The 25,974-nt window shown below is 36.1% G+C and overlaps 1 protein-coding gene across 1 annotated transcript in view; it reads right to left on the reverse strand.

Moving 5' to 3' along the window:
- TMEFF2 (transmembrane protein with EGF-like and two follistatin-like domains 2) overlaps positions 1 to 25,974 on the reverse strand; it is a 346,060-nt gene that overhangs the window by 225,266 nt on the left and 94,820 nt on the right. The gene's annotated exons all lie outside the window — the stretch shown is intronic.

The following is a 25,974-nucleotide window of genomic DNA, read 5'->3' on the forward strand; positions in this document are numbered from 1 at the left end:
GGTGTTGAGACATCGATTCCATCACTTTCAGAAGTTTAACATCAGCTCAAAGCAAACAGAATTTTTTTTTTTTTTCCTCACACATCCAGCAAAGCCGAATTGTACCCACAGGTAAGAAAGGACTAAATTCATGAAGGGACATGGAAGACTGAAGGGGAAGTGGGAAAGGGAGTCTCACATCTTTACCAACATTGACTATTGACAGGGCTTGTGTGTCCACCGTCCGTGGATATACGTGGTTGGTGAATTTTTAGCTGATGGAGTCCCTGCATTTTTCCAGACCTCCTCTAGCTGAATTTACAAAGATGGAGGGGTTTCGCCCCAATTGGCAGAAGCAGTGAGTGACAATTGGGTCAGGGTGAGATGACCTTGATAACATCTGGGTGCCACTACAGTGGTGGTGCCAGCATCAGCTGCTTCAAATGAAACAATACATGTGCAGAGCATAGTGCAAAAGTGAATCAATCATCCTGATCTTTTCCGAAATAGTCAAGAACCCTTTGCTCTCTAGGCAAAAACAAATACTCAGGTTTGTCACCTATTGATATTTCACGTTCTTTTACCTTTTAATCTTTTAATTCATGCTATTTCTTTTGTCTCAAATTGGTTTCTTTTCCTCCGCCATCTCTAACTGTCCAAAGCCTATCACACAAATGTCAAATAACACCTCCAAAATATTTTTTGTACTTAGCCTTTCACCTACCCTTGCCCTTTCTTCCAAAAGTCAGTCTTTCTCTTCTGAACTCTGGAACACTCAATCTGTCCCCTAACTTGGACTATGAATCATGTATGCTCTGGTTGTAGGGTTAATTATGGGGACCGGGTCTCATAATTCCCAATAAACTCTCTGAGGGTAAGATCTGTGTCTGATTTATATTTGTATTTCCTGAGCCACTGACCATAGTACGTACTCAGTAGATATTTGTTAAACAAATACATTTATTGAAAATCAAGACAAAAGTGACATTGGGGGATTGAATTGCTCCAATTCAGCTAATTGCTCCAATTTCTCACTGAATTTAGGGTATCCAGACAAAGCCCTTGCTCCCTGGACTCCAGCACAGTCTTTCCTAACCTCCTTTCCCTTTCTTTTTAAATCCCTGTGGGCTCAGGTAAGGCCTTTTTCCTCAACCCCACCCAAGCATCCTCCTGCTTGACCTAGTTACTTTGATAGAAGAATTAGGTAAGCAGCTTAGGGACCAACAATCTCAGCCTTTTTTTTCCCCTCCCAAAGGTGATAACTGAATTTTACTCTCTAGGTGGCAAAGAATTCTGCTCTTGAAATTCTTTGATAATTCCAGAGAGTGTTGGATCTAAGAGCACAGAGTCTCTTCCCTCTTTCTGAGTGGGTCTTAAAGTCAGCATCCAACTTCCAGGGTCAAACCCTTAGAGAGGGTCTTCTCTGACAATCCCCTTGACTTTTCCCATACCCAGACAGTCCTGACCATGTTTCCTGAGAACAGCATCTGCAATTTGGGTTTACTTCTGAGTTCCCACAGCCACCACTCCAGCCTGAGTCTGCATGTACACACCGCTTGTGCTGTGACAAACAGACCCTCACGTCACTTCACAGGCTGGGTTTGAGCCCAAGTTATTATACTTCCAAGCTGTGTAACTTTATGGAACCTCCCTAAGGTTTTGTTTCCTCATCTCTAAACCAGGGATGATAATTCTATCTTCCAGGGTGGCTGAGAGGATTAAATAAGAAAAGACATGCAAATCAGGTGGCACAATGCCTAAAACAGCATACATGCCTCTCATCTGTTCCCCGCATAACCACATTCTTCTCTTTCTGCATGCATTCACCTCCCCATCTGAGATGCCTTCCTTTCTCTTTCCTCCTTCTTAAGAAAATTCTATCCATCCACCTGTTGACTATGAAATTGGTCTGTATAATTCTATCCATAACTGATTTGCTTCTCTTTTCTGCAAACATCATTTATATTCTACAGCATGCAAATTAGACATAGTATGTATTATTTTGTATTCTTTCCCGTTGCCTTAGGTATGATAAACTTGACTATAAGATCTTTGAGAATAGAGTCACGATTTATGGTCAAGTGTCCCACATGGTGCCTGGCCTAGCACTAGCATATAGAAAGTAAACAATAAGCATTTACTGGCTTAACAATTGAAGGAAATGCTGAAAGACAAAAATGGTACATTCTTTAACAGAGTGATTCTGAGATTTCCCAGAATTGTTTATTACTCTCCCGGCTTGCTAATTTTAAGTATGGCAAAAAAAATGCACTAGCCCATTCATAAAGTTCTTTGGCATCATGACATGTCTTTAATCTTCTGTAGTTAAATATCATCACAGCCAAATGTAGTGATATAATAAAAAGCAATCTATTATGATAATAAGTCACCACGAGTACAATCAGTCAAAATGGCAGTTCCCTGACACCTTGCCATCCCAGGGCTCTCCCTCCACAGTGAGTGACATGAGCTAATTTTCATGTTTTCTGTATGAAGAAGAATCAAGGAAATCTGATCGTTGATGTAGGAGCACCAGAAATAGCTTAAAAATGATATATCGCACTTGCCCATCACCTTCAGGAGGCAACTCAGACACGGCATTTATTTATGAATGTATCATAGTGTTAATCAATTCTGAAAATACCTGTCTCTGTAGTCCAAGTGCCACAGGTAGTTGAACAGCCAAACCAGTGTAAGACATTGACGAGAGCAGGTGTGATGGCCCAGGAGTCTCATTAGTTATACATGGATTTCTTATAGGATAAGAAAGACTTCATTGCTCTGACAAAACGTTATTCATCTACATTTTAAAACTGGCAAGACATTACCAATTTCATGGTTCTATTCCTGTCACTAAGCATGGCATGAACTCTAATGCTCCGTTAATGTGTTGAAAATATTACACGTGGGAGATGGTGAAAGTAGCATCTGTCTCACACACTCAAGCTGCCTGCTCTTTTGCCTCCGGTCCTTTGGACACTGCTGTTGGCTCTCAGCTCCCCAGACGCCTTCTCTAAGTAGCAGCACACCTGCTGCTACAAGGCTTGGGGATTCTCTGCAGCAAACTTGTGGTGGTACTTGTGGTAGGTTCCCACATGTGTAGCTGTTTAATGCTTTGATGGTTGTTTAATGGCTCCTCTCAAACACTTATTCCTGAATGACAGAGTTATAAATCCCAGCATAAGTGACTACAGAGTAGCAGAAACGCCAAGGAAACCATGGAGATTATCAGGACAGTACAGCAGTTACCTGAACAGTTGTGGTCGATACCCTCCCCCTCCCCCACCCCTACCTCCTCGATGCCCCCACTTCTACCCCCCCACATTCCCACCTCACCTACTAAATTTGCGATTGCATGAAGGAAAGAAAAGAATAGAACAACATTGGCTTTCTAAAAGAGAGAAAGGAAAAAAAAATACTTACTTCCTTTGCTTCTCTGCAATCAAGTAAGAAGCTTATTCATGCATTTTAAATTAAACCCTTATTTTAATAGCTAAACACAAAGAGCAAACACTTGGAAAGTGGACTGTCTCTGCGACATTTGCTGGGAGAGTTTTGCATGCTATAGTTGGCATTTTGGTTTTATTATGTCACTTTATGGGCAATAAGATTAGATTTTTTTCAAATGCAATTTATCTGAAGAAAAATATTAATTTGGAGGTTATTATCACAGAACTGAGTTTCAATGTAATTCTCCAAGTCATTAAAAACCATGAATTGCTATGTGCATTTCATGCCAAAGTGTCCAAAAATGGGGGGAAATGGATAGGCATAAAATTCCTAAAGCTTAGTGACATCTAGGTGCTGAAACTTTCCTCCACCAGATGTGTATTGCTGCCTCCTCAGAATGATTTATTTTTATGACAGTGTGACTGCTTCTGCTTAAAAGTTTTAAAAATATATGACTTTCTTTTTCATTAGAAACTTAAACAACTGAAGTCTCAGTACTTGCCCAGGATTTGAACTCTCAACTTTCAGCTCTTTCCATCTTATTAAAGCTCAGTTACAAGAAATAATACTTTCAGAAGGCTGGCTGTGTATTTATTGCAAATGACAATTCCTCTTGTATTCTGTGTGATATTTTCTCCTATATCTGACTGAATCAGTGTGAACAAAGTAGAATCATAAAAAAGTTTTTCTTCGCTAATCAGAAACTCTCTTCAACATTCTCCTTCATTTATTTTCATATAGGCAGGGTTCTGTATATTTATTTTCAAATATATAGGATTCTTTTACATTACCATATGGTAATTGACAATTACCAAGTGTGTGATATTTAAGATACTTGATGGGTTATAAGAAATTTTAAAAAGAAATCTGGGAACTATATAAATGGTCAAGAAAAGAATGTTCCACATTGTACAAAGCTTGGCAGTATTCACTGGGGACAACATTTTTTTTTCATTGATTGGAGATTGGCTGGAAGGAGGTTCATATAGACAGAATAACGCCCCTCCCGAAGATGTCCACGTCCTAATTTCCAGAACCTATAAATATGTTATTTTATCTAGCAAAAGGGTCTTTGCAGGTGTGAATAAGGACCTTGAGATGCGATGATTGTGCTTGAATATCTGGTTGGGCCCAATATAATCACATGGGTCCTTAGAAGAGAAAGGCAGCAGATCAAGGGAGTAGAAGGTGACGTGAGGATGGAAGTGGAGAGGGAAAAGGCAATGTGTTGCAGGGCTGTGAACCAAGGAATGTGGGTGGCCTCTAGAAGCTGGGAAAGGCAAGACAACAGATTCTCCCCTGGAGCATCAATAAGGAACATAGCCCTTTTCACACCTCGATATTAGCCCCATAAGATTCATTTTGCACTTCTGACCTCTAGAGCTGTAAGATAATAAAGTTGTGTTGTTGTAAGCCAATAGGTTTGTGGTAAATTGTTACAGCAGTAATAGGAAAACGATGCAAACTCCCAAATTAAGGATTTACTGAAGAAAGTTTCTCTTCATAACCTCTCCAGTTCCCTCTTTGTTGGGGAGATGCCCATCTCTGCTGTCTACTGAGCTGTTCTTCTGCAGCTTTCGTCGCAGACAGGGTATCATTTAAGACAGGTGCTCTCCTGCCCCTTGTGTCTCTGCTCTCATGCAGCTCACAGTTTACTGGGAAGAAACAGATGTACACAAATGGGCTACTTGGTAGATGATGAAGTACGTGATAATGACAATAAATCAGAACAAGGAAATGGAGAGTAATGTTTTCGTGTTATTTATTTGGAGGTAGTATTTGATCTGGTTTAATAACTGTTTTCAAGAATTTATCTCAAATTCTGCTCCTATGTGATTATCAATTCTCTGTCCATGAAAAAGTGTCCATTTGGTACTGCCAGGCAGACTCCTTTCCTGTTTTTAAATAACATCCCATCTCTTGTCAGACATTAGAAAGCTAGGTGTTCCTCATTTCTAAGAACTAACCATAAGTGGCCATGTAGAAAATACAACAAGAAATGATTTGGATGCAAGTTCTAAATCTCAATTTCAAGACCTCAACAGCATAAAACATTTCTATCCTCTTTCTTAGCAGTAGCTGAATGGAAACCAGACAAAAGACACTGTACCAGGAACTCCCTGGTAAACTATATCCTTTGATGATGAGCAGATCCAGGCCCAGTCAGAACTTATTTGCCATTTCTAGATCAACTGCAGTGATTTTACAGTTGAAACACAAGGTGAAAATCTTTGTGATTACATTTAAACCCTGAAAGCTCTAAAGTTAGAAGGAATCAATTTTTAAAAAAGGAAAATAAAGAAGAGAAAAAAGAAAAGTGAAAGGAAAGGAAACTCCTGGGTTTTCATGTATGTTGGGGCTGGTCTTGCCCCAAATACCCATCTTGCCATGACCAGGACCAGGTTTTTGTTTTGTTTTGTTTTCTCAAGCCTCTGGATTGTTTTTTAGATTCAGGGAATTAATACAGTAGGTCATGGTAATTCTCTACATTGTCTTATTTAAATGTCTCGAACTTTAATACTTCAAGTAGTTACTTTTGAATGTACTTATTTTATTAATTTGGCTTGAATAAAGCTTATCCATTTTGTTAAAAATAAATGTTTGAAAAGGTGAAACGTTGACATATTTTATATATGTCTGAAGTTTATAAAGTTGTCTGCTAGAATGAGAGGGTTACGTAGAATTGGAACCCATGACACAGATCAAAGTTTCATGATACACAGTTTTATTTTAATGTTTCATGTTTCCTTGTTTGCTTTTCTTCCGATTGTAATGTGTGGTGAAGCCTCTCAACCTACTTGTGCTCAGCCCTATGTTTAATGTAACATAGGGCTGAGTTCCACTAAAGGCACGGACTGAAACATATTTCAAATGGTATTGAATACTCATAACAAAATTCTACCACTTGGCCAGGGGACAAACTATTCTTAGTCATGTGTGTGTGTGTGTGTGTGTGTGTGTGTGTGTGTGTGTCTGTGTGTGTGTGTGTGTGTGTTAAATATACCCATATTAATTTTTACCTTACCTTCAAGTTATTTGCACCCTCTGATAGAAAAAAGAAACAATTTTTAAACCTGAAAAGAGAAATTTCTTCTTAAGCCAGTGTATATTGGATTAGATATCATGTTTGAGAATTTAGTGAGATTTTATTTATATGCAGTTGAAGACCTTTAAATGCATCTTGTGATTTTAATATTTGATTAAGAAAGTATTTGGAAACATCCTTCCTCCCCTCTAGTTATTGTCAAATTCACCCTTAAGAATTATTATACTTTCTATTTCTGTCTTGATTTGAAAAGAGCATAATAATCAATAATAACTGTAAAATAATATGGAACAATTAGTTTTTCTTGCATGCTCATAATTTGTGTTGACATCAATTGGCATTAGTTAATGCATACATGGAGGGGGAAATTAAGCTGCCAATAATTAAGTTTCATGCTCACTGCTATTTTTAGCAGCTTTTTGGCTTTAAATAAAGAATTTTTGAAAAATTTATATTCCATCATCCCATTAGAAACAGAAATAGACATATTTTCTCCTAGAACCCAAGGACTTTCCAAACATAATGACTCTCTTAAAAATAATATGAGTCAATATATTTGAGTTTCACCTGATTTACTGCTTATGCCCATTTCAAAACTGAGTCTATTGACAGTCTTCATATCCTAGAGGCTACATTGGCAAATCCACGAGAAAGGGAATTTTCACATTTAAGCAAGCACAACATTTGATCACAAGAAGCAGAATTTAGACATCAGGGGTGAACTTTCCTCAAATGCACATGGTTCCCTACAATCACATATGATCAGTCATGTTAAATCATCTTCCTCAATTATTTTTTTCTTTCCTTTATTATGTCCCAAATAGATTTGCAGGTGTTTTCTTACTCTATTTTCATCTAATACTTTTTGCCATGTGGTTCTTAGCCGCAGCCAGCTTTCCTTTCCTTGTCGATGGAGAGTCTGTTAGGCTTGTGCCTTTAGATTCTACAAAGGTGGGAGCTTGGAAGACAGCTTGTGGAAGGGGAAATATCTGAAGCTACAGAGAAGTCCACCCTCTGAGGCTCAGTTTCTGGTCTGACGATATTTTCCAGCTAAAATCCTAGGCAAGACTTGGCCTAACTGTACAGAGTTTACTGTTTAGGCTCAGAATTTGCTGCTTGTTTTGTTAATGACCCCAAACCCTCAAAGGTCAATTATCACTTTTAAATAATAGTTTAAAGAGGAACAGAATTCAGTTTCTTTCAGCACCATACTTAGAACACAGGGAAAGATTTTGCACACATAAATAGAAGACATAAAAGCTGATCCCAATGAAGGACATGATGGAATATACCTTTCCATTTATGTGCTTTCCTCGGGAGGCTTCCCAGTGTGTTAGCTTATGTATACGGCATGGTAGTGAGTTCTTTAGGAAGTTTTGAAATAAAAACATCATGGAATTCAGTGAGGAAAAAACATGGTTGTATTTCTTGCCTTGAAAATAAATTCTAAATTTGTGTTTTTTTAATGGCAAATAAGGTCACACATTATTCTAATTTTATTTGCAAGAGTGCTCATTGTAATATTAAAATTATAAAGTTATAAAGAAACACAATAAACCCCAAACTTTTCCTGCAGCTAAAGAAATACAGAAAACAATTATTTAAAACAAAAACAAAGACAAGAAACAGCAACAACACAAATCCTTATGATACAGAGAATTTTGTCCCTAACTTACTGTAGGGGTAAAGACCAAAAGACTTTCCAAAACAATACTGGGGGTAAGTTAACAGTAAAGGTAGAAATTATCAGTTATTCAACCTGCAGCTTCTAAGTCAGGCCTAGTACTTCCTGAACTCAGGGAATAAAAGTTTTTAGTACTTCAAACATAAAATACATAAGAAACAATTAACTGTCAAAATATTTAGAAACCACAACCAGCAAATAAAGTATATATAAGATGAATATCCTTAATGATTTGTGACATAATCCATGTTTTGAGGTTCAGATATATTCAGAGGTCACATGACTAACTTAAACGATGCTTTGGACATTTGTGCTGGCTTAGTCTTCTGTTATCACCCTTTAAATTGCTAAGAGATTTTCATAATGAGAAGTGGTATAATGGGAATTAGAGACACTGCTCCACAGAACACTTACGGGCAGGAAAGGGGAATTTGGGTGGGTGTTCTACTGCTTTGAAAGAAGCAGCTGTTGATATGACTGATATCACTTAACTTTCTCTTCTGTTCAGGCTGTGACTTGGTTATCCATTAATGTTACAATAAAATCAATGGAATATTAATTGGGCCTTTTTCATTTCAAAGGACAGTTAGAAGTTTTTACATACAGAGATTTTCAACTGAAGTTAAAAAATTTATATACATATATGTAGATGGACATTAATACAAAACAACAGAAATGTGACTTTATTAATTGTTATTTTTAATGGCTTAAGGAATACTATTATAAAAGGATTTTTTAACATCATTTAGAAATTAATACTCTCTATATAAGAGATAGTCTTCACATGACTGATTTCTTTCAAATTATTCCTTTATACCTCCAATTTAAATTTAATTTTACAAATGAACCCATTTTGAAAATTATAGAAAGAAAAACATTTTAAAAATTAGATGTATATTTGAATTTGAGTTTTTATAAAAGTGTTCTAATATTCAAATACATTTTGTATACATTTTTAGTGCTATTTCTTAGTAATTAAATATGCAAATATAGTATTTGATAAAGAATGAAATAATTAATTTGTGTGTACACTACATTTTGCAGACAGAATAGCAGCTATAGGCACACACATTTTTAAAAAACTTAATAAAATTATACTGGCTTGACCTACAAGTAATTACTTAGGTGATTTTAAAAAGATTACCTGTGCATTTCTCTGTGTGAAAAGCTCCTTTAATTATTTATTACAAGCATACTTACCACACTGTGCACAGCACATTTTGCAAAAGATGGCAGGGAAGTCAAAAGATCTCACAGTAGAATTATGTGGATTTAGTTGTAATTTCAGTTTATTTTTTTCCTAATTCGTGTATCATATCATCTTATCTACTCAGTGAAAATCTATAAAGAGCATATATTCTTTAACATAGTCCCTTTCCAGTTACGCTAACAGAAATATGTTGTTAGCTTGAAAGTAATCATCTGTAAATTTAGACAATAATTCACCCAAGCATTTCAAATAGACTTTAAGATACAACAGATACCTGCAATTGGCCTATCATACATTCTTCTCCCAGAGAAAGAACTGACTGCTTATTTTTAATTTTACCAAAATGGAATAAATCTTAATTACAATTTTAAATAATTTCTCTTGTTTTTGTAGCATACCAGGAGTAAGACAATTAAAGGTTATTTCATTTTTTCAATATTTCACTATGTGCCCTTTGACCGCCATTATTAGTATTTCTTAAGGTCTTCGTATTTTTATTTTTAACAAAAATCTATCATTGAAGAAAATATGTTTATATTCAAAGCTCATGTTAGCCTAAAAATCTTCTAAATGCATTACAAAAGGTGCAGGGTTAGGATTCTAAGCACGATACATGTGACATCACACTTATACTTGAACAAAGTATTATACGTGGTAACAATAGTTTCTGATTAACACATTAACTGCCATGTGAGTTGTATTTAACTCACGCTAGTTTAGAGCCTGGGGCCTCATGAAGCATATGTAACTCACATATCTCTTCATGCTGGGAGCCATGAGAACTATTTTCAAGTTCCATATAACTCATGCACAGAAAACAATACAAAATAACAAATTTTTATTAAATGAGAAAGGATCATTTTGTTTTCGAAGTTTTTATTCTATTTTCATAATAAAACACCATAGCCCCAAAGGAAAAAAAAAATTTTTTTCTAGTCTGGCAGTCAACGTGTTAAACAGCAGCTTGGAGGAAAGGGAAGACAAAGAAAAGAAAGGTCACAAGCATTTGGCCATTGACAATTACATTTGCCACAACTAACCAAATACTGAGTTAAAACGAATAGAATTCTGTGTTTGCTATTTAATAGTACACATTATCATTTGATAATACTTTAGGGTTGGAAGTGCTCCAAAAATAATAATCTCAAACTTGAATTTAACCATAATAGCAAGTGAAATAAAATACTAGCTTACATGTTCTTTAAAAATAAAAGTGACTTTTTGCTCATTGTGTGTATTGTGAGGTCACATTCTACAGAACAAAACAATCTCAATCCAAACCGTATTTGAATCAAACCCTGAACTAGTTTTGTGAGAAAGAATTTTTAAAAAGTGTATTTATGTTTAATTTTTGAAATTTTTGGTCAATACAAAATTAATTTTTAAAAACCATTAATTTGCCATTCAGAATTAAAATAATTTGCTGCAAAAAATTTTCCTTATTATCGGACAAGGCAAGATGCTAAAATGAGACTAGGCAAAGAAGTAAGAGGCCATGTCATTAAAGAAAACACTTTGGGGTTTCCTGTAGGGGTTTCCTGTAGCGGTTTCCTGATTAGACAGTAGAATTTTAGGAATGAGGGAGAACCAAGGTACTACCGTGTGTTTTCCAATTTAGTTTATAGCAGGGCAGCTGTGCTAGAGGCAGAAGCCATCTGCTGCTCTTCTCTCAATTGGATGATAAAAGTAAAATTTGAAAAATAAATAAAAATTAGCTAAATTGGCAGTTCAATAAAGCTTCAATTTCTAAAGATTTTTTTCTCCTGGGTAAATGCCATTCCGTGAAGGCCAGCAGAATTTCTAACAGCATGACTTCTGCCAGCCGATCACCATAATTTCTTATATGTATCTGAGTGAATATTACAAAATTTGTTTAGAGTAAGTATTCAGAAAGACTTCGGTGACATATTATTCAGTTTAGTTATTCAAAAGGAATTAATCTGAATTTTTCAGAGTATTTCAGTTATAGAAACCAGGCATGAAGTTGCATCTATTTAGTAAAGTTAGTTTTTTAAAACAGAGGTATTATATTTTTGAAATTCCCAACGATGCCAACTATCCAATACTATTACTACATTAGCACTTGGTTAGACAGTCAGGTACCAGCCACAGGGGATGCACATTGAGAACTTGAAGGAGAATCAACAAAGATCTCCTTCCTTACTTTTCCTCCCCTTCTTCCTTCTTTTCTGGTTGTTATTATTTCAAAATGTACAGTAAAGAGAATATTATTTTTTCTTCTCAATAGAAATAGGAGCTGAAAATCTTGGGTAATGTTTATAGCTAAATTGCATTCCTTAATAGCCAACAAATATATTTTTGTTTATTAGTTTAGTACCTGAGTAGTATCTATTAATAGTTACATTTCACTCATTGATGGTAAGTCTGTCCATGAACTAATTCTTTGAGAAGCTGGGGACATTGGGGACTCTGGCAGCTTTCAGATTTACTTTTTTAAATTCAAGCCAGACACTTTTGCATGTAGATATATTGTTATTATTGTGTTTCAAATTTTCTTGGTTTGGCAAAGCTCTGTTTTTCTAAACCCCCGAACTCAGAACAAAATGACTTCCCTTACAATTATGTAAGAATAACTTAAATTGTTCTAGTTATCTGGTAGTTGCAGGTGGCCCATGTACAGAGCTCCATAACTTAGAAAAGGTTGGCTTCAGTTTTCTTTAACAACTATATCAAGTTAATTATTGGCAGCTTCAAAGGCTGTTTAGGGGAAAAAAGAGTTTTCTGCGCAATTTTCTGTTTGGCATGTAGAATTGCACAATAGTCCCCAGAATATGTTGCTACCCAACAGATTCAGGTACTAAAAGGACATAGACAAGTATGTGCATTTCAAGATTTATTTTTCCCAACTTCTTTAAGAAAATCTAGCACCACTGACTTATTCTACACTTAAGGAAACTGTGTCCCCAAAATATCTAATGACCTGCCCACGATCACATTGCTAAGAACAAATCAAACTTAGGTACTTCCTGAAGGGCAGGTCTTGTCTTGATGAATTCCCTCAGTCTTTGCTTATCTGAGAAGGTCTTTATTTCTCCTTTGTATACAAAACTTAGTTTTTCAGGGCACAAGATTCTAGGCTGGACATTACTCTGTTTGAGAAGAGTGAGAATGGGGTCCCAGTCTCTTCTTGCTTGTAAGGTCTCAGTTGAGAAGTCTACTGTTATTCCGATGGGTTTTCCTTTGTAGGTTACCTGCTTCTTTTGCCTTACAGCTTATAGGAGGGCCTCTTTGGTGGTTATTTTGATCAGTCTGATGACTGCGTGTTGTGGTGTCTTTCTGTTTGTAACGAATCTCCCAGGAGTCCTTTAAGATTCTTGTACCTGGATATCTAGATTTTTAGCAAGGCCTGAGAAATTTTCCTCTATTATATTCTCAAATAGCTTATAGTTTATCCAACCCTTGTGTATTTTTTCTTCACCTTTGGGGGTGCCTATGATTCTCACGTTAGGCCTCTTCACATAATCCCACAATTCTTATAGATTTTGCTCTTTTCTCTTATTTCTCTGCTCTATCTCTATGACTGACTTATTTAATTGAAAGGTGTTATCTTCAATTCCTGAGATTCTTTCTTCTGTTTGATCTACCCTGTTCTTGAGGCTTTCCACTGTGTTTTGTAATTCCTTGAATAAATTCTTCATTTTCAGAAGTTCTGTTTGATTTTTCTTTAATATGTCAATTTCTTTAGTGAATTTTTCTTCCAGGTCCTGGATTTTTTTTGTGGTTTCTTTGTGTTAGTTATCCATTTTCTCTTGCATATCACTGAGTTTTCTTACAATCCATGTTTGAAATTCTTCTTCTGTCATTTTAGTGTTCTGAGTTTGGTTAATGTCCATTGCTAGAGAGCTAGTGTTCCTCTTTGGGGGTGGGTGCTTTCCGTTTTATACTTCATACTCCAGAGTTCTTTCACTGATTCTTTCCCATCTGGAGAAACTGTTGCTTCTTACCTTTAGATTTTCACACCCTATTTAGTTTCTGAGCCAGTAGGTGGTGTTTGTGGGTGAGATTCGACCACACCCTGTATGATGATACAGTAGCTGCAGTAAAAGGCTGTGCAGAATGACGTCCCTGTCAGTAGGTGGCGCTTGCTGGGAGGAGCAGGCTGCAGAGTTGTTTTTGGGTCCTGTAACCAACTCTTGTTCCTCTGGAGAGGTACTCTCATGCCTCGAGTGGTGGGTGGGGCCCTGAAACTTCCAGGTGTGTTCTTATTCTCCACCTCAGTGGGGGCAGGCAGGGGAGTGAGGCTGGGCAGAGCTGGGTTGGGTGAGCCTCCCTCAAGCTCCACAAATGCTGTTAGCAGGGTTCAAAGGTCTGTTCTCTGCTTCTGGGTAAAGCTGCAGGGAGGGGCTGAAATGGCCCCACTCAGCCAAAAACTCTGCATATGGGGGTGGGGCTGTTTGAAACCTGCAGCCTGGAGCAGGCCTCACTCCTTTCCAAACTCCCCTATTCCACTGTTTCTTCCTGGCCTCTGCCGGCAGGCAGGACCTCGAGCCAGTAGATTTCCCCTGGCTGTGAAGCAGGCCGGGAGGTCCCCTGCGCAGGATCACAGCCTGAGCTGGCAGCATTGCCCTCCCATGGGAGGAGGGTTGCCCCTCAAGCAGGCTGATCTGCCCCGGAAGGCACACACACCTCAGTAGGTTCCTTCACAAATATCCCTTCTGTGCCCCAGGGCAATGTGATCGAAACCTGGGTGTACGGGATCTGGTCTGCAGGCCTGTCCCCTGGGCCCCAGAGATCAATCCCTGACCCTACCAGGGAGAGGAGTGCTGGTCTCAAGTCATCCATGGGGTGCACAAGCTGGATCAATGTCTCTCTGCCTCGGGATTTGCCCCGCTCTCCTGGAGTCCCCAGGCAAGCAGCACCTGGGAGGGCTGGCGGGTAGGGAGCTCACAGTCTGAGTACCCCTCAGCCTGCTGTAGGGCCCCAAAATGAAAGGTCCCATTCCCTGCAGATGCCGCCGGGTGGTGGCTAAATTGTCCCTTTTGGCAGCCGCAGGTAGGGAAGGGGGAGGGGTGAATGGAGCAATATGGTGCCTGCCAATTGGCTGGGGTCTGCAGGCTGGGAGGTGCCCCGAGGGAGCTGGGAGCCTGGTGCCCTGTCCACAAGAGACTTATTTGCTCACTGGCTGCGGCCATCTCCAGGTTGGTGTTAGCAGATCTCACCAACTGCTCAGGAACCCACCAGCAGTCCCAGCTGCAAGGAAGGAGAAATTTAACTGCTTCACCTACCCTGTTGCTGGTCTCCAAGCCTCTCGGGGGCTTTTCTCCTTCCAGTTCTGCTCCGCAAGTTCTTCCCATGGAGTCTCCTGTAGTTTCAGGTACGCTTCCTTTCGACCTTCATCCAATCTATGTTTGTCTGCCTGTTTATCTTTTTTCACTTTCTTCTAAAACCTGTCTTTCTTGCAGAGACACTCTGGCTGGCGGTTTTTCTCGTGTGTCATCTTGCCCCTCCCCCCAACAAATCAAACTTGGTTAAAAAACAAGGGTCTTACTTCCATGTCTATGTATTTCCATATCACATGATAACGATCAAATTGCTTTTTTTTTGACCCTAGGAGTGACAGTATATTTTGGTTCAATAGCGCTTCTGAATCAACATAGTTTTGACAAATTGATCACTGGAAAAAAATGTACACGGTTTTTAGTTTTTCAAACTGTTTTTATACGTATTACTCAAGTATATTACAAATACATATACCACTTCATATCATGGCCAGAAAAGTTCTTGACAAATGCCCACAGTAAGAAGAAATGTTAGTGTAATAATGAATTATGGTCCTATTCACGTGTTTATTATTAAGGATAGTAATTACTTTAAAATAGCCATAAAATAATTTTGAAATTCAATAAGCCTTCTCATATTTTACATCAAAGAACTAGCCTTACCAAATTTAATTCAAATTTAATTAAATTAAACAAACATATATTAAATACCTACAAGGACTGGTTTTTACTTAAAATATACACTGTGCACATTTCAAGGTAATTCCTTAATTGGCTTGGAGGCTTAAAAACTGAACTTGTGCATGATGCTGTGTCAGAATTGTGGCCTGCTGGGAACTTTTGTCCAGAAAGACTTGCCTTATCCCTGCGTTTGCAGGAGAGTTTGACTTCAACTATGATTTTCCAACAATCCTTAGTCATGTCACTGTCACCAAAGCTGCCCTAACGTGTATTCTCAAAGCGTTTCTTCTATGCTTCCTCCTTCTGGTCTCTGCACTTCATCTCACCAAACAAAGGCTATGTGGGTAGAATGACTATCACTGCTGACTACTATTGTGATGCTTATTAAAGAATAGCATTTTTTGATAATTAATTTAGTTACGGGAAAACACACACTAATTAATATAAAATGGTAAAAAAGCAAAAAAACTAGTCATTTACATGTAGAGATAGCCAGTAAACAAAAGCTGTTTAAAACACTTAGATTCTCCCCGAATTAAGATGATAACAAGGTTCCACTTATAGATGTAAAATAATCTGATTTTCTATCTTCACAAAGACTTGACAGTCTTTCTTAAAATGAGTACTTCTGAAATTTCCAAGTGTCCAGAAAAACACAGAATGCAGATTAAGCATTAAAGTTCAAAGTGATTAAAATATTAAATATTCAGGAATTTATACCATCCCAAATATGTTTCTTTATATGAGTTCCTTTTGAATTTGCAACTTATTTGCATACACTTATATTATTCCTTTGTGAAAACACATAAAACTTCTTAGCTATCTGTGAATAGAACAAAATTTTACCATCTCTATCCCACTTCCTCCGCTTACGATAGACTGTAATTCACGGTAATACCACCGTGTATTTTATGAAGGACGGTCCTTTGCAAACTGCATTTCCGTACCACATCAGAGTTCATGGGATAGTAATTATTCCATGAAAGAAACGGCTGTGTGGTAATTTCTTAGGATTTCATTTACTGTTAATAGGTTTTAGCAGTTTAGCTTGTTAAATAGCAAAGTTAAACATGTTTAATTACCTAGCCTCCTCCGAGTTTGATAGTCAGCTTTCACTGCAAATGTTGAAGAGAACAACACTGGGAATATTACCCAAATTTATTTCACCATGTAATCAGTTGTGTGATACGATATTACCAAATTGAAGTCATAGGCAGAGACAATTAAAAAATATGTAGCCAAAAATCAATGAAAAACAAATAAAAATGGATTAAAGGGTTAGGCATAAAACAATACTATTGTTATTTTTTTCTTAAGTTTATAGTGCTTTGGTATTTATCAGCTTTTTAAAATGTATATTTTGTTATGTTTTCTTTTCTCAATGTAAATAAATATTCACTTTTGTGCCTAATTTTATATGCTTTCTCTTAAAATGTGACCTCAAAATCTTATAGGGCTTGGATCCTGCTTTAAGTTCTATTATTTTACAGAGAACCAAAATGAGACATTGGGAAGTGCCACACAGCTGGAAAAGGGTTAGGAACCTCCATGTTCTCATTCAAGTGCACAGATATTGGATCCCTAAACTATACATCTCAAGCAGCAGCTCATGCTGTAACAAAGACCTGAGGATGCAGACTGTGTCCTTTCCCTTACAAATCTAGTCCAATCTGTAGAATGTACACTCTCTTAACTAAGTATTAGGCATCCTAAAGAAAATATCTTCAGGTCCACAAAAACAGGTATGTCAACCCTACCAAGGCACATGGTCTGGGATTCCCAAGCTCTCTAGCTTAAAGTTTCTCCATCAGTAAAATGGTGGTGATGATTATCATGCACTGCTGGAAAGGTCCGTGGGATTCTACATATAAAGCACATAGCACAGTGTTTGGCACACACAAAAGTTGTGCCATAAATGTGATTTAATATAGTTTTAGGACAATGGACCTACAAAATGAGAAGGAATTGGAATGTTAGATAATCATAGAATATCTCGGAGAGGTGTATAAAACACAGCATGCACAGATTATCGAAGCTCGTATAGTAAGAGACTGTTATCACATAAAAAAGAAAAGCAAAGAAACAAAATTAAAGCCTCCATTTGCTTCTCTTTTAGCTCTTAACTAATAATTTTGCAATGCTTTGTCCAGGAATGAAGGTCATGCCTACAAGCCTATCACCAGTACACAGATCATGTATTCTTCTGCTAAAAACCATCTAGTGACACTCCATCTTACCCAGAAAAAAGACAAAGCCCTCGCTCCGGAGGTGTATGAGATCCCACAGGTATGCCGCAACCCCAAGCCCATTTTCCTGCTGCTCTTCCTCCCCACTCTGCTTCAGCCACAGACAGGGCCTTAGCACTCAGTCCCCATGCTTAGAATGCTCTGTGCCCAGAGAGCTCCACAGTTCCCTTTCAAAACCTCACCTCCTTTCCATTTTATTTTAATATCACCATTTCAGTAAGGCCTTTCTTGTCCATCCTATCGGAAATTGCAAACTCTAGTTTATTCCTAAAATGAACTCATTTTTCCCTGTGAGCATTCTCTGATGTGGAATACTACAGCTGGGCCTATGTGAGTTTTTCCTTAAACCCTTGGGTCACTTCTGGACATTAACAATGGGATTAGTGATTTCTCACTAATTCAAACTTGGAGCTGTTGTCCAGACATTCAAAAATTGAATTCTTTCTCTCATTAATGATGTTCATTGCCCTATAACTCAATTTCATATTGAATGTGGTCTTTCTTGATCTTCTGTCTTCCTCTAAAACTCTGTTTTCTGAAATGGATATATCCCTGGTCCCAATAGGTATTCTTTGACTGAACATCAATATCCGAAAGTGGATACAATTGATGTCGCATTTCCTTTTCCTGTGGAAATACATTTCCTAGCACCAAATGACCACTGATAAGTACCTTCACTATGACAAGATTATTTGACTTCTTCTCTTTGTGTTGCTTCCATTTCAGATGTGCAGCAATCTTTTATTCGTTGAAGACTCAGATCTAACTTCCCTACCGTATCTGGTTCTTTTGCCAATTATATAAACTTCACAGCAGTATAATGATCTAGACCCCCTGGTTAGCCTAGTTGTTACTCGGTATTTAATTCTTAATGGTGTGAAAGAGATAGTCTTGTTTTCAACTCTGCCAGTAAAATACCTAGGAGACTGCTATATAAATCACAAATTATTGTGCATATTAAGTCAGGCAGTCAGTCTGTTAGCATTTAGAGCTGGACTCTAGGGCTCTCTTGGTAAGAATCAGAGCAATGGTGAGGTTATTAGTAGAAGGAGATGGAATATGAGAAAGCGTATGCCTTTGTTTTATATGCGTAGCTACTGTAGCCTTGAGGTGAGAGCATGCTTGATGTGTTTGAGGAGAGAGCAGAGGGAAAAAGAGAGTGGTAGGAGATAAAATCAGAGAAATAGCAGGGAGTCTAGATCATCATACTGCTGTGAAGCTCATTCTAATATCTTTGGTTTTTACTCTGAGTGAGATGGAAAGCCATTGTGAGTTTTGAGAGTACTAACACATTTTAACTTGTATTTGTAAAGGATTATTCTGACTGTTATATTGGAAAGAGACTGTAGGAAAGCAACCATCAAATCAGGGAGAACTGTTAAGAGACCGTCTTCACAATCCAGGAGGCAGAATGAGAGATGTGATTATGATGATGGCTTGGGTAAGGGTGGTAGCAGCAGCCATCTGTGAGCAGTATGCTGGATTTATTTTATCAAGGTATAAAGCTTGAATGGTAGCTTCTGACAGAATTTGCTAATGGATATTTGGTGTAGAGAAAAGAAGTTAAGAGTGACTTCAAAGTTTTTGGCATAAACAGCTGAAGAATGCTGTTATACACCTACATGGGGAGAATAGTGGGGGTCAAATTCTGGGGGGAATATCAGAGTATTTTCTAGTTAGATTAGGGATTTTTTTTGGCCGAATACATAACTTACCTATATAAGAGATATTCTTTTAATGTCTGAAGACATCAGTCAAATATTTATAACCCTAAAAACTCATTATATTTGCACCTAGCTTAGTATTCTAACTCATATTGCAATATACGAAACCATTAAAATCATAATAAAAAACAGAAAAGGGTTATTGGCAAACATTTTAATGCAAAAACTTGACAATTCTAAACCTCTTTTATTCATATTGTATTCATCTTGGATAATTTAACTGGATGAATTAAAGATAACATAAATTATTCAACTGTAAATGATTTAAAAGCAAACAGCACATTCATTTCACCATTTTTTTTTTTTTCCTTAGAGCCTTTCATTAAAACTCAGCCATTCTGCTATTAATTGTCACAATTTTCTGGCCAATACATTCATTTGCTATCATATTCAAAGAAAATTATTTGAATTTTAAAAAATCTTTCTCTACATGTAGTATATTGAACATTTCAAGTCTTGACAGTTTAATTCTATATTTGTGTTATGAAAGGCAGTTCTTTTCTTTTTACCTGTCTTATTTCTTTAAGTTAGTTATAGGTGAAATTGTAACCCTGACTGTTATCTCATGTTAACTCAAGATAAGAAAATATGTATGAATATCATGAAGAGATTTGACCTAGAAGCTTTTCATTTATTGAAAAGGCTGCTTTTAGATTTTATCACATGAATTATTACCAGAATCCTTTAAATATTCATACACAGTTTAATTGATGTAGTAATGTCGAGAAATACACTCTTTTCATTTGACCTATTCCAAAATGACACAAAGTTTTTTTTCCAAATTATTTCAACATTCATGTGATAAAAAGGTTGATTATATATGTATTTCATAAAGTGTTACTGAAGTAGAGCATAAAATAAATATTGTTCTTGCATTTTCCTCCCTTTATGTAGTGTAACTCATTCTACAATAAATAACATCATTTATTGAGCATAGCTGTCAAGTAATGAACCTATAATGTAAGCAGTTATTTTCTAAATATTGTAGTCAAAATTAATAATAACTACTATTTTATAGAGACCTTCCAGTTGGCAGGTACTGGACAATTCACTTTATATGCATTATTGCATCTAGCTCTCATAGCCACCCTTCAAAGAAGGTATGGTCATTATTTCTATTTTGTGATTAAAGAAATGGTTTCTAAGCACTGTTAGGTGTGTTGCCCAACTTCACACAATAGTAAGTGGCAGGTAACAGTTTGAACTTAGGCAGTATAACTCCAGAACTAGAATGCTTCTTTAATTCATTTGGCATTTCCGAATTTGAAATATTGAGTCAACATATACTACATAACATTAATGTCCCATAATATAACTAACTCCTAAATGTGTATGATATGCAAAAAATATAACAAAAAGAGAACCTAAGTTATCCCTTCCCTAATCCAATTCGTTTTTCTTTCGCAAGGATTTAATCTAACATCTCCTAAGTAGGTAAGAATTGCAACACATCTCAATTTCGAAAAATATTTTAAAGAATGAAAATTGTGTTAGAAATAGGGAGCATAAGAAAGTCACTATTGGGTATTCTTAATACTACTGTTGCCAAAAGAAATTGGTAAAAAAAAATGTTTGAAGGGCATGTTATTAATGAATAACAATAGCTTTAACAATATACATATGTCCTGGGCAGAATAATTCCATCTAAGATGAACACAAAGATTAAGTCACATGGATGAAGTTAAAATAATATAGGTAGTGAAAAATTAGAGTATTTGAAGTGTCCCCAAATTGGAATAATACAGATAAGAAAAGAATGCTAGGCATCCATTAAAAACGATGTTTGAGAAGCATATTTATTGACATAGAAATAAGGTCATGACAAACTGTTATTAGATAAACACAAAATACAGAAAAATACATAAACTATGTTCCCCTTTGGAAGGGTTAAAAATGGAACTTGGTATTTATGAGAATTATTTTCAGTAGTGGAAGTAAAAGTAATTTTATTTTTGTGGATTTTTAAAATTATTTTATACAATAAACATATAACTTGATAATAAAACCAAAAAGTTGTTTTTTAAGACAGTCACCATTGCGTGTTTCTTCCTATCTTAAAACACCGACACTACTTAGCTTATATCATTTCCAAGATGTTTGTGATTTACTCATTTGTTAATTAATTTACTTAATGATGAATAAATTTTACTCTTCTTAAAATATTTTATAATTTATAAAATATTGAAAATGTAAATTCCATTCAATTCAAAAGTCTATTTTAAGTACTCTCTGTCCATATGACACTTTTTTTGGTGCTTTGGGAAGTTGCCAGATGAAGAATATATAGCCCCAGCCCCTATGGAGGTCAGAAATAGAAGAAATAAGGCACATAAAATCTAATTATAATTCCAGACAAAATGTAAGAAGTATGTCAATAGTGGTAAAAGGTTTTACAGTAGTAGGGAGATGGAAATTATTTCCCATTCAGTGAACCAAGAGAAGTTTAATGGAGAGGATGGCCTTTGCTCTTGAAATTGGACTTGAAGAATGAGTAGGACTTTTCTAGATGGAGTCAAAGAGTTAGGCATTTCTATTGGGTTGGAATTACATGGGTAACATGTAGAGAGTAAAGTGAAATAAATAAAGTTTGTTTCATGTATTATTTGATAAGTAATAGTGAAATAAAAGGCTGAAAAGGGAGTTGAAACAGGACGCAAACATTCTTGAATAAGAAAGGCTGAAGTGTTTGGATTTTATTCTCTATTTATTGGGGAACTACTAAAAACTTTTCAGTAAGGAAATAAAATTATGTTAAAGTATGAATAATATTAATGCTAAATATATGCAGGATCAAGGGGCTACTAATTCATATACAGATCAACTGAGCCCTTGATTCCGAGTGCTTCAGCATCACATGATAATAAGGCACCTTACTATTTTCAAGGATGAGTACAAAAGAAAAAAGAAATATCTTCAGAATTTCTCTCTTTCTTTCAACTAAAGAACCTAGGGAATTCTCTGTTCTCTTTCACCCCAGACTCTTTAAAAAAGATTTAAATTTATTTAAAAGAATGTTCTACACATATTTAATCTTACCATGAACATCAGTGTAAATACTTACACTAGAAATAATCATTTGTGGGAAATTAAGAACTGTTAATAGAAAAAAATAGTTTTTCTAAAGTAGAACTGCCCAATTTAAGCAATACCCTATGCAGTCTACCAAAAGAAGGAGCGAAGTTTTTTGTGGACTTGGAAAATGTGTATACATTCACAAGATATTGACTCTATGCTTATGAGACAATGAAGTTTCTGTTACTTTCCAAAATATTATAATAATTCAAGTGACTTCTCCACATATGGCAGTGTGAATGCATATGCTGCAGTAAGACTTAACATTTCTGTATCCCAATAAAATTGCCTCACTATGTCAGTGGTGTGGAATAGTCAAGTAATCACAAGGCAACAAAGTAAATTAAGAGATCACCTCATTCATCTTCTGTCTGCCTTATAAATCTCTATGTATAATTCTACACAAAGATAAAAACCGTATGACTTTAGAAAACAGATACTTTCTGTTTAATAATGTCATAATGACAATCTGTTATAAACTAAATTCATTTATTTTGTTCTGGCACTGAATGGAAAAAAAAATGCCAACTGGATAGCCAGTCATCCATTAAACATGATCAATTATCTTACCTAGTTCAAACAGGTCAATTTCTTAAAAACTGATTTTTCTAGCAGGCAATTAACTCTGCTCATTTCCAGAGAGAAACTACTAATCTAGCCAGCAAGCTCAAAATGGATACTTTTGGTTATATGGGGCCTGAACAAAACAAAAGTGATTAAATCCAAGTAACTTTTTTGACTACCCTAACAACAATTTGAATTGAATGCCATACTCATAAGGGTTATTGGTATAATCTACATACATAAAAGACAGGGCTTTATTTAAACATAAATATTTTTGTAATAAAAATGAATGTTAGATCATTCCACAGCCTTCTTTAGACTAAAACAACATTCCTTTCCAGGCCATTGTGCTAATGCCTTTTAACTTTCATTTTTACATTCTTTAATATAATCTTTGTTAATGCATTGCAACAAATTCTCTATGGTAATTCTAAATTATCAAGCATTAAACTAATGCAGTACTTGAAAAGGTATCAATGAGAGGACCTCTTGTACATTGTGGGTGGGGATGTAAAATGGTGTAGCAACTGTGGAAAATAGTTTGGTGGTTCTTTAAAAAAGTTAAACAGAATTATTATTTAACCCAGCAATTCCACTCCTTTATATATACTCAAAAGAACTCAAAATGGTGATTCAGATACTTGTATGCCAATGTTCATTATTCTCAAAAGCCAGAAGGTAGAAACAATCCAAGCATTCATCAGCTGATGAATAGGTTGACAAAATGTAACATAATATTATACACACACACACACACACACACACACACACACAGACACACACAAATGGAATATTACTCAGCCATAAAGAGCAATGAAGTTATGGCTCATGTTATAACATGAATGAATCATTATGCCAAGTAAAATAAGCCAGACACAAAAGGACACATATGGTATGATCCTGCAAATACGAAATATCTAGAATAGGTAAATTCATGGAGACAAAAAGTAAATTAAAGATTACCGATGGGAAGTTATGGCTTAATGGGTAGCATTTCTGTTTAGTGTAATAAAAAAGTTCTAGAAATAGTGGTGATGGCTGTACAATACTGAGAATGTAGTTAATGCTACTGAATTGTACACTTGAAAATAATTAAAATGGAAAATTTTATATTTTTATATTTACTAAAATAAAAATGTATCAAGAGATATGTGAAATAAATAATTAGTATGAAAGTCCATGTACTACATTCTTATTTGTGGATCCTTTATTGATTTAAAAAAATCAATAGAGATATATCATTGATTCACATACAATCTATTGCACACCAAATCTTTGAAAATCCCTTTCTGCCTTATTGATCTACTGTTGATTGTCACCTCTTATCAATTTCCCATCCCTTCAAGGTACTTTTTTCTTTAGTACATTGATCCTCATTGCATTTATTTCTAACCACTTCTGCTTGACCAAGAGATGTTAAATTCTTAACCAAAAATAAATGGTTAATTACTGAAAATGACTGTACTTAGTGAACACTTTTGTAATAATATTATCTCTAATGCAAATGATAAGAGGAGAAGAAGTAGACAATTTCAAGTCAGACTTTGAGTGCCAGTCCCCCCTACCTGAGGACAAACTGCATATGGAGGGGAGGTATAAGGAAGGGGCAAATATTGAAATGACTTCTCATTACAGAATCGAATTGAAATAGGGAACTTTGGAAAACCAGATTTCAATGTGTGCATGCCCGTGTAAGGGAAGATAATTCATTTGGTTTGGATATATTACATTGTAGGTTCTTTTAAACCTGCATTTTTGAGATATCCCTAATGGCCATGTTGTGTAGCAATTACATATCCGAGCCTGAACCTCAGAGAATTCTGGACTAGAGACAAAAATGAAGAATCTATTAGCATATAGATAATAAATTCATAGGTATGAGTGATATGACTTAGGGAGAGAAATTAGAATAAAAAAAGGACATGAAAAGAAAGGAGAAGAGAGAAAAAGACAGGACTGAATCTGTGACTATCTATTGAGGAACTCTAACATTTGATGTCTGGATGATGAGGATGAGCCAGCAAAACAGACAGAGAAGTTGCTATCAGAGGCACAAGAGGAAATTAGGCCAGGCGAGTCATAGACTTTCCCTTGCTAGGGAAACAGGGTTTTTAAGGACTAAGAGGTCAATGGAGTCACCCACTTCTAGAGTGTCAAGGTGAGGAGTATGAAGGATCCCTGCCAAAAGATGCACCATTCTCTGTTTTCTTTTAGTGAGTTGAAGTGTTTGGCTAACGTGCTTGCTGTGAATACATGTTTCTTGGCCGCCAAGAAGCTCTAAGGCCCAGATGAAGATCTGGCTCTAAGACCCAGTTGAAAGCATACTTGTCAAAAAATGCCTCATTCTCTATATTCTTTTAGTGAGCTGAAGCATTTGACAAGAAAACGCCCTTCCATTATGAGCTAACCCACTTGCTGTGAAAACATGTGTCTTTGTCTATTAGTAGCTTATAAGGCCTCATAGAATATCTGGTTCTAAAACACAAATGAAAATATGGTTGTCAAAAGATGCATTATTATCCGATTTCTTTTGGTGAATGGAAGCATTTGAGAAGGAAGAGGTTTGGCAATATGAACTAACACACTTGTTAGAAAAACATTTCTCTTCACCTGTTTGTAGCTATCAGACAAACTTGACTATCTGGCTCTATTATACAAATGGAAGCCTGCTTGTCAAAAGATGTGTCATTATCTGATTTCTTTTAGTGAATTGAAGTGTTTAACAAAGAAACACCATAAAAAATATGTACACTGGATTTCATGACCCAGAGGTGACTGGTGACTTTATAGAGAGCTGTTTATGTGGTAAGATGGGGTAGGGAACCAAACTGAAGTGGATTGAGTAGTGAGTAGGAAGTGAAATATTAATAGTAGAGTTAGAGAGTATAGACAACCTATACACAATAGTAGAGTTAGAGAGTAGAGAGAATCATACATGTTGGTAGCTAGTGGTGGAGAGAGGTTTTTGCTGTTGCTTTTAGCTTTAGAATAAAAATCCCAGTTTACTTTTATTCTTCTTTTCTGTCTAAATCTCTCTCTTCCCTTCCAAGATTAAATCCTTGCTGACCTCTTCCTATT

The sequence above is a fragment of the Propithecus coquereli genome, unplaced genomic scaffold (assembly GCF_000956105.1).
Source record: "Propithecus coquereli isolate 6110/MARCELLA unplaced genomic scaffold, Pcoq_1.0 Scaffold279, whole genome shotgun sequence".
Classification (NCBI taxonomy): domain Eukaryota; kingdom Metazoa; phylum Chordata; class Mammalia; order Primates; family Indriidae; genus Propithecus; species Propithecus coquereli.